Below are 19,246 nucleotides of genomic sequence, written 5' to 3' on the forward strand. Positions count from 1 at the left end.
TCATGTAAATAATATTACAACAAAGATACAATTCAGTGTGAGTTAATGGTGTAAATACCAAGAAGTCAGTGTGGTCTTAGGTTCTTTCTGGACTTCTCAATGTTTTTTTTTGTGTGTGTGTGTTTTTTTTTTAAGTTTTTATTTTGAAAGAAAATTTGCAAAAAGAGCATAGCTGCCGGGAGCCGGTCCATCCTTGCTGTTTCAAGGGACCTGGCATATATGGCATACGGTTCTTAATATGTTTGCTCACCTTCTTGGCGCTGTGTTTTAACCAAGGTCACCTCTCCGAGAAAGGTTGAATCCCCAGGTAGGGATTTTCCCCTGAAGTTAGGGAGGGAATAAAACCCCTCAACTAAGTGCCAGGCGGGTAATTAATCCCTTTAACTACCAACAATCATGCTTAAACTACATAATCTTTTCTCCCTGGAATGGAGATAAGAAACGCCCTAACCTTTGTAATAGAGATTGATAGGATTGAATCAACTGGTATAAATACAGTTGTAACAAGACAGAAACAGACAGAACTCAGAACACAGAACTGAGAACACAGGGCTTGGAAGACAGGACCAAGAGAGACAGAGCCTAGGCACAGAACCTACACAGAACGTTCTCTAGAGACAGAAGAACTTCGCTGGCGAGAGCATGCCGGAGGATCCTGGACCGGGACTGGCCTCGGAGCCTAGAGACAGAGCCTAGCGGGAGAACATGGCAAGGGATCCTGGACTGAACCTGACTACAGAGATTGGCAGGAGAACCTGACTGGAACCTGGACACTGAACCTGACTGGAGAGCCTGGACAGAACCTGGCTGGAGAACCTAGCGAGGGAACATGGCTACAGAACCTCGCTGGAGATCCGAAGCAGAACCTCTCTGGAGATCCGGGCTAGAGATCCTGGCTAGGCTGCTGATCAACTGAACCCTGTCTCCGTGTCATTCCTTCTTCGCCGACTCCGTCCACGCCTTTGGGGACCCCTGGACCTGCTGGGGCTGGACCCCGGCACATAGCGAGGTCTCAGGTACCTCTTTCTCTAGAACGTAGAGCCTATCAGCCGTGGGCAAACTACGGCCCGCAGGCCGGATCCGGCCCGTTTGAAATGAATAAAATTATTGAAAAAAAGGACCGTACCCTTTTATGTAATGATGTTTACTTTGAATTTATATTAGTTCACACAAACACTCCATCCATGCTTTTGTTCCGGCCCTCCGGTCCAGTTTAAGAACCCATTGTGGCCCTCGAGTCAAAAAGTTTGCCCACCCCTGGAGATTTTTCCAGTGGTAACATCCTACATAACTAGAGTACAATATGAAAAGCAGAAAATTGCCATTTGTACACTCTACACACCTTGTATTTCACCAGTTTTTACATTCATTTATGTGTGTAGAGTTTTATAAAATTTTATCACATGTATAGACTCATGTATTCTTTATAGTTTTTAATTGATAAGTAATGTAAAAATAGATGTATCCATAGAAGAAATTTGTTCCTCTAGTTCAGACAAATCGACTCTGAAATTTTGCATACGTGACATTCCGTGGATAGACGTGTAGACAGGGAGTGGACTTACACAGAGTATCCCTGTTGTACTCTGCTCCTGCTATACTTGTATTCCTAGGATTAGTGTAAGCTGTATATTGACACACTATAGAACCAAAGGGAAATGGGACTTTTAGCAGTGATTGTCAGAGGTCCTGTGAAAATCACTTTGTTATGCAACAAAGGCATTAGGCTTATTCTGCATCATTACAGTGGTGGTTAAGAGAGATTGGAGGCAATTATAAGAAACTTGTAACTTGAAACTTTGACTCAAGGAAATGGCTTCTCAAAAGACAAGCTGTAAAAGAGCAGGCAGGGATTGTTTAAATAAAGGCAGAGTGACTACATTGCAAGAGGGATTTAGAAGGGATTCTGAGATTAAATTTTGGATTACAAGGCCACTGAAATTCTTCCCAACTCAAAGACTCTAGGATTCTATGTTGATGAATATCATAAAGGAGCTGGAATGTTTGAGAGGATGGGTTTTTCTGTGTACCCCAGAGTGGAAAATGAAGTGGAAGAGGAGGAAAGGGAGAGAGAAAAGATAGAAGGTGTTGGTGGTCCCAGTGGCACACATGTAGTCAAGAAATAAACAAAAGCAGTCATGAAGATACACCTTCAAAAGCTTTCTCTGTTGAACTTTTCCTATCTGCTTTGTAAAAAGCAGTGATTGTATGCAGCCATGGTGCCTATTAATTATGAAGATAAAGAGGTTGGATAGATGTTTTTGTTCCTCTTTATCATTCTCCCTTGTCTTTCTCTCTTTTCTGGGCAGATTATACATGTCGTGCTCTAAGAACACTGTATCCAGTAGATTCCTGATTCTGTTTTGACTGCCTTTTTTTTCTAATCTAATTTGAGCAGACCTGGATTATTAACTGGTGAGCTTACAGTTCTTTATGTCACACACTTTTGTCGCTGGTAAGGATCCAAGGAGATTGGGGGTTTCGCATGAGGTGGCTGCTGTCGTTCTCTGAGGCCAGTGTGATAGGAGCCTATGCAGTAGTGGAAGCCTGTGCCATGGAGCTGTACAGGAGAGCATACGCTCTACGAGCATCTTGAGCAAGACAGAAAGGTTGTCAGGTGTGTCAGTTTGGATTTCATACAATGAAATAAGAGAATACACAAATACAGGGACTTCAGCAAATGAAAATGTATTTATTTTTCACATAAGAAGTCAAGAGAGCAACGGCCAGCTTAACTTCAGTGGCTCTACCATGTTACGGTGGCATCTCTTCAATTTTCTGGGCTTTTCCCTCATGGTCTCCTGAGGGCTGCTGCAGCTCCAGGCAGCATGTCAGTATTCGAGGAAGGAAGGAAGGAAGGAAGGAAGGAAGGAAGGAAGGAAGGAAGGAAGGAAGGAAGGAAGGAAGGAAGGAAGGAAGGAAGGAAGGAAGGAAGGAAGGAAGGAAGGAAGGAAGAGAGAGTAGGGGCAAGGGGAGAAGAGAAAGAGGAACAGATGACATCAACTTTTATGAGGATATGTAAATGCCTTCCCAAAGCTTTCCTTTGTGTTTCATTGGCCAGAATTTTTCTCACCTTTACTTATAATCTTGGGTCACAAATTGATTGACATTTGTACAATGCTTTAACATGCGAGGAACAGAGAGAGAGAGAGAGAGAGAGAGAGAGAGAGAGAGAGAGAGAGAGAGAGAGAGAGAGAGAGAGAGTTAGTTTTCTACAATGTGCAAATGGTTTAAGGACATTAACTTGTGAGGATGGACTATAGATCTCAGAGATTTAACTTGACATTTATTTGTAGATATCTCCCCCACCCCCATACATCGGGATTAAGAGAAAAGAGATGGGAGGATAAGGATTTTTGATAACTTTCACTGAACTGAAATCATCTACAAAATTGGTCATAACAACTTTCCTTGTGACTTTGCTGTAGCCATTCTCTGGGAAAATGTCAATTTAGAGCAATTTCCTCATAGTCTCTGTTTGTTGTTGTAAACAGGGTGAGACGGTGTTCGGGGCTGTTGCATTCTGGGGCTGAACCAAGCAGGGTTCAGAAGACCCTCCCTCTGCAGTTGAGAGCTGTGTTTCTGTAATTGAGACCAGAGCTGGACTCCTTGTGTCCACAATGCTACCCAATTGAGTTAGCGATTTCTTGGAAAGAACAATGAAAGCCCAAATTCTGTTACTATGCTATTTACTTAATATGTATGAGCGCCCAGATCTTTTAAGTGGTAATATAAAACAGGCCCTGCATTCTTGGGCTCTAAATGCTGGTTTTAGAAAATGTGTTTGTTCACAGAACTCTGATTGTTTAAGGGGACTTTGAGCATGTGAGGAGGGAGGTGTGAATTAGCCCCTTTTATACAAGAGGGTCTTGCCTGAAGTTTCCCCAGTACAGCTGAGGTTCACCTGGATCTTGTCTGATCTATGCCCCTTCCTCTTCAGAAGGAGGACAACCTACAGGACTGTAAGCTACACAGAAATAGGGGGCATCTAGGTCAAGAAATGAGGCCCAGATGGATAAGATTGTTCACTGGGCCTGAGGTCACGTGTGCGGTGTTGGCGCCCTGCCTGTGATTGACAGTATGTGTGTGATAGTGACTTAGAAGAGGATCCGTGGGCTCCATCTTGCTGTGGATGTGGATGCTATCTGTCTGTCTGTCTGTCACTGCTCTCCAACACGAGGGGACCCTGGCCTCAGATGTCTGTCCTCCCAGATGCCCGCCTGGTCCCGAACCCATGCTCCTGTGCACCTGACATGCCCTCATACAGCGGCCCCATTACACACCTGGCCACTCAGGGTGCACTGACCCCCACCGCCCTGGCCTCGCAAGGGAGGGACACAGCCCCTTTCCTCAGCTCCCTGGCCCCTCAGAGGAGACCGAACATTTTCCAAAGAGTTCACCCTTAGGGGGAAGGATTTTTTTAAAAAGATGAAAAGGTGTAGAAAGAGGTACATTTAGCAGGAGTACCTCTGGCCACAGATGAGCTTGGCTGGCACCGCTCATGTTTCTTCATGCAGCCCTGTCTACGGGACGCTGCTCCAAGCCTGTCCTTGGATGTGTCTCCCTTCCCTTCTCTCTGAGGGTGGCCCATCCCTCCAGCTCCAGGCACTGCAGAACATGTGCCAGGGCCAAGGTATAGGCATTCACTTTGCAGCCAAAGGCTTTTCCTCATGGATGGCAAGGGCTGGTTTTCATCTATTATCTATCTATCTATCTATCTATCTATCTATCTATCTATCTATCTATCTATCATCTATCTATCTATCTATCTATCTATCTATAATTTGTGTTTTGGAGGAAAGAGCAACATATAGGGTTTTTCCTTTATTTATTTACTTTTTTAAAATTTATCTTCATTGTTGAAAGTATTACAGTTGTCCCCCTTTCCCCCCCACTGATCCTCTCTACACCACTTCCATCCACCCCCAGGCCTTCACCACACTATTGTGTGTGTCCATGGGTTATGCATATATCCATATAAGTCCCATACATATTTTTGATGCCATGACTTTGAGTGCATACTAACAGTACTGATAAAATAGCAATAAACACAAAGGTTTTATTTACATCCCTGTGTTCATCTCTAACTCTCTAGTGTCAGGCTTTGACACTCCTCAAAACAAACCATTATATATTATGTATACACATGTGTGTTTACCCACATACATGTGTACTTACACTTTATGCATATACACGCCTAACTCTGTATTTGGGGTATAGTTGTTTAGAGTGCGGGAGTAATGGACTAAGCACTCCTTTATGCACTTGTTTTTAATTTAAGCAATTTAATAATACTTATCATGAGTCATAGAAGTGGACATACCTTTGGACACAGTAATTCCTTCTTAAGAAACCAAGGAAATTATTTAAAATAAAGAAAAAGTTATAAAATACTTTGTGTGTGTTTTTTTTTTAAACATACAGGGTATATTTATTTACAATTTACAAGGCCTTTGCACACATACATCTCATTTAATCTTCCTGACAATCCTCCTGGGTAGGTGGCTTTCCTGTTCCTCCTTTATAAATGAGGGAACAGGCTTAGAGAGATGGTGTGGTTTCTTTAAGTTTGCACAGTTGAATGAGTGGTAGAGTGTAGAAATCTTTGCTTAGTTTGAAGAGCAGGACAACCCACCCAAGAGAGCTAGGACAATAGTCAGAAAGACCCACAAAAAAGCACTTGAATGTGTATGCACTTTGGAAGAGGACCTGGGAAGTCCAGCTCTTCAGGCTCCAAGCTCACTGTCCTCTTGATCACAGTCACCAGTCCCTGGTGGCTTAGTGGGCATCCCGGAGGCCTGGGATACTGTAATCACAGAGACTCGGAAACAGGATGGAGAGTGTTTATGTCATAATTTAAGTTACAGTATGAAAAAGGTTATATACAGAGTATAAATATAAATGTGTGATATGTGTATATTTAAAAATAAAAATTGGAGCTCAGCCAGTGTGACTCAGAAGGTCATGGTTCAATTCTCGGTCAGGGCACATGCCAGGGTTGTAGGCTTGATCCCCGGTGGGGTGTGTGTAGGAAGCAGCTGATCAATAATTCTCTCTCATCATTGATGTTTTTAGCTCTCTCTCCCTTTCCTGTCCTCTCTGAAATCAATAAAAATATATTTTTTAAAATTAAAAAAATTGAAAGGGATCATCCTATATAATAAAAGGGTAATATGCAAATTGACCCTAACAGCAGAGCAACTGGGATTCACTGGTCACTATGACACACACTGACCACCAGGGGGCATATGCTCAATGCAGGAGCTGCCCCCTGGTGGTCAGTGCGCTCCCACAGGGGGAGCTCTGCTCAGCCACAAGCTAGGATGACTGCTGCCAGTACAGCGGTGATGGTGGGAGCCTCTCCCACCTCCTCAGCAGTGCTAAGGATGTCTGACTGCAGCTAGGCCTGCTCCCCCACTGGCAAGTGGACATCCCCCGAGGGCTACCAGGCTGCCAGAGGGATGTCTGACTACCAGCTTAGGCCCGTTCCCCTGGGGAGCGGGCCTAAACCAGCAGGTGGTCATTCCCCGAGGGGTCCCAGATTGTGAGAAGGCACAGGCCGGGCTGAGTGACCTCCCGAGTGCACAAATTTTTGTGTACCGGCCCTCTAGTGGGAAAATAAACAGGCAGCCACAAGGGTGATTCTGAGTATGCTGCCATATATACCCAATCCTCTACAAGTTGTGTGAGGAGGATTGTAATTAAATTTTTATATTTTTTATTTAATATAGATTGAATTAACAGTAAATTTAAAACATCCAATGCTAATAAAAATGGACATTATTGAGTGTAGGTACTAGGCTAAGCGCTTTCCATGCCTAATCCTATTTAATCCAGCTCCATGAGGTAAATATCATTATAATTTCCACTTTGCGGATGAGAACCTCATGCCAGAGGACGGTTAAATACCTTCTCAAGGTTATAAAGCTGGAAGTCAAGAGATGAGCATACTTGGGTTTATGCCAGCCGTGGGCAGACTACGGCCCGCAGGCCGGATCCGGCCCGTTTGAAATGAATAAAACTATTGAAATAAAAGACCGTACCCTTTTATGTAATGATGTTTACGTTGAATTTATATTAGTTCACACAAACACTCCATCCATGCTTTTGTTCCGGCCCTCCGCTCCAGTTTAAGAACCCATTGTGGCCCTCGAGTCAAAAAGTTTGCCCACCCCTGGTTTATGCTGTTTCCTTCAACCCCAAACACCAATAATCCCTCAATGTGTGTCCTAGAAAGGGGATAGTCGGTCATTAAATTATCCAACTCATCGTACGTGTTGATGTGTCTACATAGACTCTTTTGTCTGATGGTGGAAGAACTGCAATTGGTGGACAGATGTTCAAAGAGTGTCTACATTCTTAGGAACGCTTTGTGGACCACCCACAAATACTGGATGAAATGCATTGAGGAGACAGAGATTTGTAGGCTCCTTTGTAAAACAGGGTCCAGAGTAGCAGTGGCTGCTGTGAGAGTGATCCTGAGTGTGTTGCCGACACTGAATCCTCTACCGGCCTAGGGGCAGCATTGACCAGAACTGTGGCTCCAGTTGTTAGGGAGTTGGACAGTCCAGAGGATGCAGAAATGGGCTGCCTCGTCCATCCTGAGGAGCAGTGGAAGCTTTCCCCCCACATCTTCATGAAGAAAGCCAGTGCTTTCTTGCTCTTGGTCTGAATTGGCCGGAGAAATGCCTCAGTTCTCTACTTTACTTTGTCTGGCTTTGGCTCTTTGCTGTTGAGAAAAGTTGTTTCTCACGGCAGAAGGGTGCAGCCTGAGTTTCTCGGTTCGAGTGGGTCTGGGGTTTGTCCAGGAGCATGGAATTCCTCCCGAGACTTGAGTAATCCTCAGTAGAAGGGTCCTTTCTTGCTACAGGCTACAGCGTTGCTGCTCTGTGGGAGCAGACTGCTCTTTGAAAGAGAGATTTACAGAAGGCTTTGGAGAATGGAACACAAAGCTCTTCTTTTGCACAGCCCTCATGAAAGCGCTGGCCTCCCAGGTCCCTCTCCTTCTTAGGACAGAGCTTTCGGTCCCTAGTGTTCAGGTGCTTTATGCCTATCCTTCCCATTTCCTCTTTCAAAGCATATGCTCTTTCAAGTGCGTTGTTGTCTCTCTTTTTGATTAGTGTCCTATCTTTCTTAGCTGTGTTTCTCTACTTCCTAAAGGAAGCAAATAGAATCACCCCGCTCTGTCTCTGCCCCCTTTTGTTTACTGCTCTCAGTTACTTTAATTCTTGAAATATGTTTATTCCAGGGCTTTTTCCTCTTTGGTGTGAAAATTGGTCCAGTACCCATGCTCCTTAGCACTAGGCTTAGCATTCCTCCTCTGCAAAGCCCTTCACAAAGACTTGCTAATTAATCCCCTCACCACCCCTTGTCCTATGGGGACAATTAAAAGCTGGCTAACAATTGGAAGAAGAAAGAAAATGATTTTTAGTCTTTTCATCAGTGTCTTCAATCTTCAGAGCACATTTCCCGCCATTAGCGAGAATGCAGAATAGGGGGGCAGAGAGGGGAGAGGAGAGGTTTTGAGAGGAAAGCCCTCAGCTACCTTCGCAAAATCCCCCATCAGGGACTTTGGTGCAGGTTCTTTAGAGGATAAACTGTGTGGAGCCCGCTTTTGTCTAAGGACTTGACCATGAGCTTAATTATAATCCTCGTTTCCCTTCTCATTTAGAACCATAGACTGTTAGAGGATTCAGGCCTGAGAGATACAGTGATTCAACTCCTTGACAGATATGAAAACTAAGGCAGAGAAAGGTTAGATGATCTCAGTCAAGGTCACACAGGGCTAGATGGGTTCATTCCTTGGCACGGTCTCTGCTTCTTTGTGAGATAAGATGTCTGCTCACCTTGAAGTCTTAAGAAAATGTATTAATTGATTAAGCCACTGGCCAGTGCTGGGCTTAGATACCAGGCTGTGCTCAGCGTCTGCCTGGTTCCTGAGAGAAGTGGAAGCTACCTGCTGCCGCCAGCCCACTGGTGTGCCGAGGAAAGACAGAAGAACCACTGTTCTGCAGAAACGCTCTCTGAGCCCGTGTGGGGGAAATGGGATGTAGAGTACATCATTTGTCTTCAAAGAGAGTCGGTGGATATTTGATTTCAGCAACCACTTCATTATGGTGTTCACTGTAGCACATTCTGTAATTATAAGTTTTATGGCAACTCCCATTACTAAACCATTTTCATCCCTCTTCTAGCTGTCTGAAAAACCTCAAAATGGGAGGAAAGTTTTGAGGCGAGACCCTGCCTGGTAGAAAACGGATGGCTTCTGGGAGCATAGAGAAGGCGAGACAACCCCATTAGCTGCCTCTAGCTTACTGTTGAACGGGAAGACAATTTTCTTTCCCAATTTGCAAAAGAGTTAAATGTTTCTCTTTTTCTTTGTTGTGGATTTGTGAAAATGAGGCAGAAAGACCTCATATTCAAAGCTGTGTAGAATTTCTAAGAAATGTTGGGAGGAAAAAATTCTTAACTGAGTTACTTCTAAACATGCCCGGGATAGGGCTGCAGATGATGTAGCATCTACCTTCCAATGTTCACGTTTTACATTTTCCTCTGCTCTGCCTCGATCATTGTGTCCTTGCTATCCAGGGTTCCTGGTGCAGATTAAGGATTTGAAACCTCAACTTGGAGGAGAGAAACTTGGCAGGAATCCTGGTTTGTGATCATTTCTGAGGTGGTAGACTTAGCCTTAAGGGTTAAGTGGATTAAACCGGTTTTGGATAAGGTTGATTCAGTGCCACATGCCAACAGGTGACGGACACTTTTTAAAGATACAAACTTCTGAAGCAAGATTTCTGACACACAAAAAAATCTTCCCTCACACTGTCTTGAAATGTGGCTTTTATTAATCATGAGCAGACTTCTTCCCCTCAAGTCAGTCAAATGACTGTCTTCTCTGTGTGCGGTGTTTTCGACTCAACTCCCCCAGCCCATCTTCCCTCAGATCCTGATTCTCACTCTTTTTTTAAATGCTAACCTCAGTTTCTTGGTTTTTTGTTTTTTTCCCCTAACTCCCCTGATTATCTTAGGCTGTAAGTCAGTCTTTGTTCTCAAAACTGATTTGCCAGTCCTTCCAGATTAAAATATTTTCCTATAAATGACCTATATGGTTTGCAAATTGTTTCATATATGTTTCTTGTCTCCCTACCTAGATTATACGTGCATTAGGGACAGGGATCATCTTTAATATACCCAACTTGAGTCCATTTTAGGGGAATTCTAAGACATAGTATATGCTTCTTTAACAGTTGCTGAGTTGTAATATAGTATGTGTGATAATTCTTTTTTTTTCCTTATAGGCTGTAAGCTCTTCAAAGACAAATCTTTTAAAAATTCATCTTTTGGGGGCCTTACACTCATTTGATGCTTAATAAATATTTGTTAAAATGAGTGCTTTGTGCCACCTGAGTTCTCAGAGAGGCCATTGTCTTTAGCTTGCCGCCAAACGTCCAGGTGCTCACACCCTCACAGACATTGATGACTCCCTCGGATGGAACATTTTCACAGCTACTGCTAATGGTTTGTAATGAGCATGGGTGTTCGGGATTCTTTTTGGATGCTGTTGCTTTTTCTCTAACACCCATGTGTTTGCAAACATTATTTCCATGAAAGTACCCATTGTACACTCTTCATCCTTCGTACACAAAGACAGGAACTTGAAAAATAGTAGTATTGCTCTATTGTGCACCTCACTTCCTAGTGATACTACTTTTGGGGTTCTTCAACCTTATTTGGAAGTAGTGGAGATAAAAATATTGACTAAAAGTATTCATGAAGCCCTGGCCTGTATGCCCTATAACAACCCCCCACAGCCATCTCCCTGGCTCTATCCCTTCTTCCTAACGCTGTGGATCTATAACGGAACAGTTGCCTGGTGCTGTCAGGATGGTCCTCCCATATTCTTCCTCTCCAACACATGGTATCATGAACACTTAGCCTGAGGACCTCGAATCCCAGCTGCTCTGTTGGCCTAGGTAAACTTTCCTGAAATGTTTCCTTAATTTAAAGAAAGCTCACCTATTATTTTCTAAAAGTATTATTTCCTAAAGTAATAATAAACTTATTTTTGAGTTGGATTCTGTTACCATAACTATTTCTTCACTAATAAAATTATTAAAATATTATAATTTACAGTTCCTCAGACATACTAAATATTTTGAAACATTCAACTAGGAAAAGAGATTTCATTTATCTCTTCATTTAACAAGCATGTACTCAACATCTATTTGGTGATGTTGAGTGAAACACTTAAAAAAAAGATGCATCTTATCTCAGCTTCCTGGAGCTTTGCAAACTAGAAGGTGATTGAAATGACTTCTAAGTTGAGGATTTGAGACCTGAAATAGAGGCCAAGGCTGCACATCGAGGGTCTGAATGAAGCAATTAACTCAGTGCCATAGAGGGACTCAGCTGCGATCCATCCTCAGCCAACACTTCCAGGAGCTGGTAGAATAAGTGCTGGAGTCTGAATAACGGACCGCTTTTCAATTCCATTGCAATGTACAGTGCTCTGTATGTCTGGCTCCTGCCTCGCTCACCAGCTCATCTCTTGACACCCTTTCCTGCATACACAGAACACAACTGTTCTGAACTATTTCCAGTCCTGTGGGTAGAGCCAAGGGTTTTCTAGTTTCTATAACTTTGTTCATGCTGCTTCAGCTACCTAGACACCCTTCTCCAATTGCTTCTTGTGATTACCACCTGACCTTTAATCCTTCATGTCTGAGTGCTTTATAGAAGATCTCTGAGCTATTTCTGTGATTCCCTGCTCCGGCTATAGTCTGATTTGGGGTCCCTTAAATTTGCTTTCAAACTCTACTTACATATCACAGAACTTAGCACATTATATTGAGATTGTCTGCAAACATACCTATGGCCTCAGTAGACTCTCTTCCCCACCCCTCTCAGGCCAGCTGGCATCTATTCATCTTTGTATGCATGGTATCCGGCACATGCTTGGAACATGACAGACATTCTATATTTGTTAAAGAAGTTAGCCATTAGTGTCATTGCTAAAATTTTTGAAATATTTATTTTTATTGCTTTTATATTGCTACCAAGAAGTGAGGTTTGAGTACTTTTACTGAATCCCAATCATGTACTTAGCCATGTGCTTAAAGATTTTGTATGTATACACACACACACACACACACACACACACACACAGACACACACACACACACGTAGTCTCTGACCTCTCAGAGTTCATCATTTCTCAGGAGAAAACTTGAGAGCAGACATGCCAATGCCCATTTAATGTGGTGAACATTCACCATTTCATGTGGTAAATGTCATATTCATCATTTAATGTTTAAAAATGAATTTAGTAGTGAAGAAATAAGTTTGTTGTTGTTTTTTCCTTTTCTCTTGCATACTAGGCATAAATTTGTTTTAATTATTTTAAGAGGTTATCAATTATACAGTTATCCTTTGTTCAGATATTGAACCTTTTTTGTTAGGATTTGACTCTGGTTCTTAAGACCCTAATGAAAGATCAGTCTGACAGTGACAAAGCTCTTAGGAAGGAAACAGGATTATTGCTTGTAGTGGTGGACGTGGTCCCACGTGGAGTCAGTATTAGCAATGGACACTTATCTACCGAGCACTTTGGAGGAGGAGGATGCAAAGCTATTGAGTAAAGTCCTTACTGAGATTGCTTTCTCTCCTGGGGATGAAAAATGATCACATCTGAGGTACTCTAGCTCAAAATTGGGAAAAGCTACCAGTACATTTATTTCCATGAAAAATGTCCTCTGATTCCTAGTCCTTGAAGGACACTACCCAGTTTCGGGTCAACTAAGAGTTAGATGATTAGGGCATTATTTCTGAAGTTGATTTTAATCCACACCATAGCAGAAGAGCTATGTACTTACCTAACTGTTGATTTAGAGAACACATTGACTCGGGCTGGAGTCCTAGCGTTTGAGAGATAACTGAGAGGTGATGTACAATCACCCTCAATAAGGCCAAGATTAGCCTATCAGGGTATTTCAGCTTGGCCCAGATATGTGTGGGGTGCAGAATTAGGAGCCATTTCTTAATTCCAAGCATCTGTTTACATTCACTGAGTAACCTTCTAGATAAAGAAGGCAATAGCAACGCTGACCACAACAAAAACTCTGTCATGTATTTGGGGTGAAGACACACACAGACCCTTCTTTGAAAGTGGGAGAGTATAGTCGTATGCAGGAGCAGGGGTGCTGCGGCCTTTGCGGGGGGCTCAGGACCTGAGGGAGGGGCCGATGTACGAATGAAAATACTATACAAGAAATATGAATTTAGAAGGCATTGGGGGCCAGGTGAAGCCTCTTTCTTGAAGACACACCAACCGACTTCTGGCCTGGTTTGCCTTTTGTTTACTTGAATACACACTTGGCCTTTAGCAATGCATACAAGCATATCAAAGGTAAAGTTTGGTAAACAGGGAAAGGATGATCAGGTTAGGGAATTGCCTTGAGCCACCACTATCTCAATATGAGTAATCGGTGCTTAGCATCAGCCCTGCTAACCTCCAAGGTCCTTTGGCCTTCGGCATACCTTGGTGCAGTCTCATGACAGTATTGGCAAACGGTAGCTTCCCACAAGGGGCATTGGGCAAGCAAGATGGCAGGAAGGTAAAAATGGTCCCATGGAAAAGGTTTACTGTAAAGGAAGAAATTGTTCTGCAGAAAGCCAGATCCTGCAACAAGGCCTATAGGTCAGAGAGGAACAGTGGTTGGTTATGGTGGGCTGTTATTTAAGCTATTCTTTTTCTTTTTTTAATATGTTTTTATTGGTTTTTAGAGAGAGAAGAAAGGAGAGGGAGAGAAAGATAGAAACATCATTAATAAGAGAAAACCACTGATCAGCTGCCTTCTGCATGCCCCCTACTGGGGATCAGGCCTGCAACCCTGGCATGTGCCCTGACCCGGAATCAAACCAGTGACCTCTTGGTTCCTGGGTCAACGCTCAACCACTGAACCACACTAGCTGAGCTATTTAAGCTGTTCTTACCCAGCTACCCTCACAGTACCTGTGGGCCCAGGGACCCCCCACTATGTACTAGTTGAATGGTGGAAATTGATAGCATCATGGGGTTCCACCAGGCCTTCTGTGACAGGCCCCATTTTAAACACAACATAAGTCAGAGGAAAGGGCATTGTTCTTATGGGTTTTCAAGGGCATCACTGATTGCACCTGGCTTGTGGGGCCAGTGGGAACATCACGGCTCCATGTGCAGGAATGTCTCTGAAGGCCAGGAGAGAGGCTCTTGCCTGCAGAGTCCTGGTTCAGCGCATTTATACTCCCAGCTGTATGATGTAAAGTACAGGAAAGAAGAGTTACCTGGAGATGAGATCCCAGAGGTGGCCTCTGGTGCCAGATGAGGGAACATGTAGGGGTAGGAAGGACTTAGAGTGTGGACGTCTGGACGGTCACTCTGGGGTATGACACTCTGAGGGGACCTGGACACTCTAAGAACCCATGGGCTGAGAAAAGGGGATGGGAAAAAGGAGAGATGAGGGGAATCCAGGGATTCCTGGGTGAGACTGGACGCTGAGGGAAGCTGTGAGCCAGAGGAACATTTCTTTGGTCAGTTTGAATGCTTTCTGAAATGGATGATGGCAGGGGAAGAACAACAACAAAACAACTCCAGGGTCTAGGTGAGAGAAAGAACTGGGGGGACAACTGGAGAGGCATGAGAACTGAGTGAGCTTTGGAAAACTAGCTTTGCTTTAAACTCATGCCAAGCTGGCAGTGAAATATGACTGTGCATGCATATAATTTATAATATCCAAATTATGAAAGTCGAGGTTCCATCACGCTGTCATATAAGTACACATGCATCAGAATGGCCTCAGCCATCATGCAGTGAGCCTGTTGGGGAGAAGATGAGGGAAAAGACTGGTTCTAGGGGCACATTTCTTAGAGGAGGAGAGGCCTCAATTGAAGGTACAAAATAATTCAGTAAATAGTGATCACCAGGTATCCTATCATATCCCTGTGCAATAGGCTGGAAAGTCAAAGGTCTCTGCTCTCAAATGATGATGCCTGGTAGAGGGTCATAGCAGCCGTGTGCTGGGGTGATCAGAGGAGAGGGAGTGGAAGGAATGCACGTCACAGGGTGGTGATACCCTAATGGATGAGGGACTACTAACAAGACATTTTCATGGGCATATTCATTACATGGATGAATGTGGAAACAATTTTAATGAAATATTTCAAACATTAAAAAACTTATAAAGGATAGAATAATGGGTTATTTGAACCCAAATTAAGAAACAAAAAATACAAGACACTGATGAATTTCCTTGTGTAACCATTCCTGAGACATTTCAGCAAGTCTTAACTTATCTCTGAAAATCTTAGCTGGGCATATTTCTTATAGGACTGTCTTTATTTGGGGAGATATCACCTGATACTGTAGATTGGATAGCTTATAAGCAGCATAAATCTATTTCTCACAGTTCTGGAGGCTAGGAAGTTCAAGTGCAAGATCGAGTTGTCTGCAGATTTGGTGCCTTTTGGGGCTCATTTCCTGGTTCATAAATGCAGTCTTCTTGCTGTGCTTCACAGGGCAGAAGGGGTGAGGCAGCTCTCTGAAACCTCTTTTATAAGGGCACTAATCCCATCTATGAGGGTCCCACCCTTATGACCTAGTCACCTACCAAAGCCTCACCTTCTAATATCATCACATTATAGGTTAAGTTTCAACATGAATTTTGAGGGGATATAAACGTTCAGTCTCCAACAGGACTTGAGCACGGGCAGGTCCCTGGATGAATTAGGACTGTGATGGGTGAGAGAGCTAAGAAATAAGGAGGATCAGTCTCAAGAATTCCTAACTGGAGAAACCTCCCTTTTGAAATAGAGTCTTGTTCTTTCAGCTCAGAACTTGTGGTTCAGGAGATCTCTGAGGGGCTGAGGGTTTGGAATAATCCAGGGGAGAAATAAGAGTGTGAAAGGGCACGTAGTCACCCCATAAGCAGGCCTAAGCTGCTTCTCTATGTTAGCATATGGAACTTCCAAAAGGAGCAATTGTCTCTCCTTGAAGAAACTGTCAGTGGAAAAGCTTTCAAAAATAATTTCCTTGAGAAATGCATAATGCTCTTGTGCAGAACTCTGCGACACTGCTGTTTAGCAGCCTCTTCCATTTGTATGAGCTCTGGAATATTAAACACTCCTGTGCAGACTCAAAATAGCTTGCTTATCCCACCGTGCCTGTCAGTTGCATAGTGGGTGCCGGCCCTGGCACAGTGGAGCTGCGAGCATGTCTGGTTCTGTGTGATACTGTGTGTACCACTGAGATCAGGGCCTCTTGAAGTCCTGGTGCTTGAGGATTTTAAAAAAGAGTGGATGGATCTTTCTCTCTAGCAGTCTGTCTGCCTTACCCCCCTGTCCCCCTGCCCCAAGCTCTTGGTTGGGTTCTCAGGGCTGGGAAGAGCTGCCTGAGAGGTTCCACTGGAGGGCAATAATCATCCCAGATAATTTGAACCTCCCAGGTTTGGCTGTTGTGATCTGCAAACAGGGGTGTCGCTAGAGGGTTCCAAAAAGATTCAGCACATTTAGGGACCAACAGTAGGTTTCACCATTTGGCTAATTCCACAAAACTATGGTGACACTAATGACAGTCAGTAATGATGGCACATGTACCAGATAGGGACGTACACTGGACTGAACCTTTTTAATATATTGTCATATTGATTCTTACACCAAACCCTATTAGTAGGTTTTATCTTCCCCAGTTTAGAATTGAAGAAGAGGCGAAATCACTTGCTTAGGGTCACATAGCCTAGAGGTAGCAGTGCTAGGGTGTGAACCTGGGTCGATGTGACTTCATAGGCTGTTCTTTTGGCCTTGCCAATGATTCCCAAATTCATGTGCATAAGAACACCTACACGGGTCATAAAAAATCAGATACTTGGTCCTTATTCCCCATGGATTCTGATTTATTAGGTCTGGTGGGGGGTGGGGGCGGGGAAGGGCGGCTTCTTTTACATGCATTTCCAGCACACTCCATGGATGACTAGGTGGTGGAGGAACCATGTTTTGAGAAACACTGGAATGTTGCTCTAACGATGGCCAAGCCGCTTTCTGGCATCTGTAGTCATGCAGGAAGGGCAAACTCTATCACAGAGTGTGGGGTATTAATTCTGGTTTATTTCCTTGTCCTAGAGATCCATGAGGGGTAGACTTCAGCTTCCCCAGCGGTTTGGGTTCCAGGGCTGGGTTGGCACAAGCGTATGCCGTCAGCCTGGGCCTCTGGGTCTGCCAAAGAAAAGCTGGAAGGCCCAGGTGTTTTCTAGAACTTCTCTGATGGTCAGAAATTCTGGGGCCAGCCAGTGGGGAGAGGCTGTCTTTGGCCTTGTTTCCCCGCATTGGTCTCAGCTCAAATCCATGGATTATAATTGGTTAGAACTGACCTGATTTCGGGCAGGATACATGACCCTGTGTTTTGGTGCCATGCTTCCCAATGGCACGTGCTCCATCCCTGACTGGGGAGCCACACAATGCAGCTCTGCTTTAGAGGGAGGCCTGTGGGGGGAGGCAGTTCAGATCCATCCTAGTACATCGGGTGCGAAGTCTCCGGCCAATAAATCTTTAATGAAAGATTTCCCTTCAAGAAACCACATTAGCAGGTCACAGTCCCCATCAGCCTTCCTGGCAGGCAGATCGGAAAGGTCAAATGGGCAAGGGCCTCCACCTTCCCTTCCGCTGTCCTTTGCAGCATTAGTTCCTATTTTCCTCCTTTGTGTGGGGTCCTTGTGCTCACAGGGGACCCTCCTGCAGGGAGGTCTCTCTTGTGCAGCCTCCATACCCTGGGCTTTGCTGGGTTGCATAATAGGATTAGAAAAACTCTCCTCGAGTTGACACACTCAAATTCAGCCAATTTCTCCCTGGCGTGTAGAAGCTAAGGCTCAAAGCCGCCTATTGGGAAGATCTGGGAGACAAAGGAAACCAGCTGACATGTGTCTAATTTCCACAGGACCAGGAGGTCAAAGGATTTGTCAGCTAATTCGAGATAAAATGTCAGTGATTTACTGGGCTTTCCTGGGGAGCTTCACGTTTGAAAGGAGAACGCATGAGAAAGAGAGAAACAATACTCTAAAAAAAGCATTTCAGGTCGTGATGGCAACCAGGTAGCTGGGAGGAGATGATTAGGGAAGGAAGCCTACGTGTGAGCCATCAGATCAGGGAGCTCAGGGAGGATTAACCTGTAACGTATCCTGTCGTGGGCCCTGCGGCCCATGTTCTGGGACTCTGGGCACACCTCGTGGGGTCAGCCTTCCCCGAGTCTCCAGGGGAGCTTGGCAGTTTAATCTGAGCTGAGCCCCTTCAGTCATCTTTTGAGAGAGATTCCTGGCTGCACTGAGGTCTTCTCCTCGGGGTGATGTGGGTCCCCCATAGGCGGCAGAGCAGTGGTTTTCAACAGGGAGCTGATTTTGACCTCCTTTCCCCAGGGAACATTTAGCAACATCTGAAGACATTTTGGGTTGTCATGACTGGGGGTGGTGGGGGTGTTACTACCAAGACATAGTGGGTAGAGGCCATGGACGCTGTTCATATCCTACAGTGCACAGGGCGGCCCTACAAAGCAAAGAATTACCTGACCCAAACATTGGTAAATGAAGCTAAGAAACCCTGTACAGCAGAAGCTGTTAAAGTGTGCATACATTTTTTAGGGGGATGCCTTGTACTAGGATATGCCTGGCACTTCTTGGGAGGGATTCAATAAACATGAATTCCCTTCTCCTGGTGAAAAATGCATAGGACTACGGAAGAGGGATGGGCATGAGTTATGGAAGAAGGAGGTTACACATGTTTAAATTTCCTGGAACAATGTCATTTCCAGAGGGAGAAGAAGAAACGGGGACACAGTTTGGACTTGGGAAGGGTGGGGAGCATTTGGGAAGTCAACGTCGAAACGGGAGAAGGAATCAAGTGGGAATGAGAAGGCACATGCGAAGACACAGCTGAGACTGAAATTGCAAAAGCTTTAGAGCAGTAAGTAGGCACAGGCATGCGCTTTTCCCGTTTTCTCCTCCGGTGTGGATCCATGGCTGGAAGAAGCAGCCCTCGTGGGATGTCCGGAGGCGGGGACATTGAGAGCATCAATGAGCTCACAGGCGAATTAGTGAGGTCCAGGGTGGTGAAAGGGGATGAGTCCAGGAGAGAGAACAGACTAGGAAAAGGAACTGAGGGCCCGGGGCTATGAGAGAGGAGAGAGGAGGTAAAGTAGAAGGGTGGGAATTTGGACCCAGACAAGGGA

The sequence above is a fragment of the Myotis daubentonii genome, chromosome 8, assembly GCF_963259705.1.
Source record: "Myotis daubentonii chromosome 8, mMyoDau2.1, whole genome shotgun sequence".
Taxonomy (NCBI): Eukaryota; Metazoa; Chordata; class Mammalia; order Chiroptera; family Vespertilionidae; genus Myotis; species Myotis daubentonii.